Genomic DNA, 2,500 nt, shown 5'->3' with positions numbered 1-2,500 from the left:
AACAAACATGAAAGGGGACGAGGGAGGGACACGCGCGCCCGTTTCGCCAACCACCCGTGCACACTCGCCTGGGCAGCTGGTCACATGCGTCGCTCAAAGGCATTTTGCAGGCCAGCACCGGCGGATGCACGGGTCAAGCGGGACGGGACGAGCGCAGGGCTAACTTTTGCCGGCACACAAAAACACGAACCCGAAAAAGGCAAAAAAGGGACATACGCACTGGCGACACGCCCGTTTCGCCTGCCACCCGTGCACACTCGCCTGGGCAGCTGGTCACATGTGTCGCTCACAGGCATTTTGCAGGCCAGCACCAGCGGATGCACGGGTCAAGCGGGACGGGACGAGCGCAAGGCTTGCTTTTGGTGGCACACGAAAACACGAACCCGAAAAAGGGACATACGCACTGGCGACACGCGCGCCCGTTTCGCCTGCCACCCATGCACACTCGCCTGGGCTGCTGGTCACATGCGTCGCTCATAGGCATTTTGCAGGCCAGCACCGGCGGATGCACGGGTCAAGCGGGACGGGACGAGCGCAGGGCTTGCTTTTGGCGGCACACGAAAACACGAACCCGAAAAAGGCGAAAAAGGGACATACACACTGGCGACACGCACGCCCGTTTCGCCTGCCACCCGTGCACACTCGCCTGGGCTGCTGGTCACGTGCGTCGCTCACAGGCATTTTGCAGGCCAGCACCGGCGGATGCACGGGTCAAGCGGGACGGGACGAGCGCAGGGCTTGCTTTTGGCGGCACACGAAAACACGAACCCGAAAAAGGCGAAAAAGGGACACACGGACAGGCGACACGAAAAAAAAGGGGTCGCCCTACCTAGGTGGGCGCAAAAACCCCGTCGGCCAGGAGGTTTCGCCAAAGTGTCTGTACTGTCACACAGGGTCAATAGCACGGGCATGGCCGGCCGCCGCACGTGCAGCGGCTTACGGACGCACGGTTCGGCGGCACAGGTGCCTGGCGGCTTTAGCACCTTGGGGTGGACAGGCCTGGCGGCAAGGGGGGCTAGGCACCTTGCTGCCAGCCGGCAATGGTGCACGGGGCGGGGCGCCACACAAACACGAAAGAGGGACAAGAGCGGGGCGATGGTCCACAGAGACGAGCCATGCACGGGGCCCGTGATCGCCGACACACGCGAACGCGGACGCGGACAAGGACAAGGACGCGACGCGCGGCGCGCGTGCGAGGTCAAGAGGGGCGCGCGCACGAAAACGCGAAAAAAGGGGCTAGCGGCCGAGAAACGCGAAAAAAACCGGGTCACCTACCTAGCCGAACGCCTAAAATCGCTTCGGGCAGGAGGTTTCGCCAAAGTGTCTGTACTGTCACACGGTCCGTACGGGCGCAACCCCATCGCGCGCCAGCACCCCTTCCTGGGGGCGCCCGCCCGCCAGGCGCCTGGCGCCCCACGCGCGCGCGCCCGGCGCCTGGCGCCTTGCCCCCCACGCGCGCCCGGCGCCTGGCGCCTGGCGCCTCGCCCCCCACGCGCGCGCCCGGCGCCTGGCGCCTTGCCCCCCACGCGCGCCCGGCGCCTGGCGCCTGGCGCCTCGCCCCCCACGCGCGCGCGCGCGTGGCGCCTTGCGCCTCGCCCCCCACGCGCGCGCGCGCGTGGCGCCTTGCGCCTGGCGCCTTGCCTCCGCGCGTGCCTGGCGCCTGGCGCCTTGCCCCCCACGCGCCTGGGCGCCTCTTTTCCGCCTGGGCGCCCTGGCACCTTTCCGCCTGGGCGCCTGTTTTCCGCCTTGGCGCCCTGGCGCCTTTTCGCGTGGGCGCCTCTTTTCCGCCTGGGCGCCATGGCGCCTTTCGGCCTGGGCGACTCTTTTTCGCCTGGGCACCTCTTTTCCGCCTGGGCGCCTCTTTTCCGCCTGGCCAGGGCGCCTCTTTTCCGCCTGGGCGCCATGGCGCCTTTCTGCCTGGGCGCCTCTTTTTCGCCTGGGCGCCTCTTTTCTGCCTGGGCGCCCTGGCGCCTTTTCGCCTGGGCGCCTCTTTCCCACCTGGGCGCCCTGGCGCCTCTTCGCCTGGGCGCCCTGGCGCCTTTTCGCCTGGGCGCCTCTTTTGGCGCCTGGGCGCCTACGCCAGGGCGCCTCTTTTCCGCCTGGGCGCCTCTTTTTCGCCTGGGCGCCTCTTTTCCGCCTGGGTGCCCTGGCGCCATTCCGCCTGGGCGCCTCTTTTCCGCCTGGGCGCCCTGGCGCCTTTTCGCCTGGGTGCCTCTTTTGGCGCCTGGGCGCCTACGCCAGGGCGCCTCTTTTCCGCCAGGGCGCCTCTTTTTCGCCTGGGCGCCTCTTTTCCGCCTGGGCGCCCTGGCGCCTTTTCGCCTGGCGCCTCTTTTGGCGCCTGGGCGCCTACGCCAGGGCGCCTCTTTTCCGCCTGGGCGCCTCTTTTCCGCCTGGGTGCCCTGGCGCCATTCCGCCTGGGCGCCTCTTTTCCGCCTGGGCGCCCTGGCGCCTTTTCGCCTGGGTGCCTCTTTTGGCGCATGGGCGCCTACGCCAGGGCGCC

This window comes from Aristolochia californica, unplaced genomic scaffold (genome assembly GCF_029961685.1).
Source record: "Aristolochia californica isolate CCGP_79_NKW_82.1479 unplaced genomic scaffold, dmAriCali1.0.hap1 SCAF_84, whole genome shotgun sequence".
Classification (NCBI taxonomy): Eukaryota; Viridiplantae; Streptophyta; class Magnoliopsida; order Piperales; family Aristolochiaceae; genus Aristolochia; species Aristolochia californica.
The sequence above is the reverse complement of the archived record's forward strand: the minus strand, read 5'-3'. Positions refer to the sequence as shown.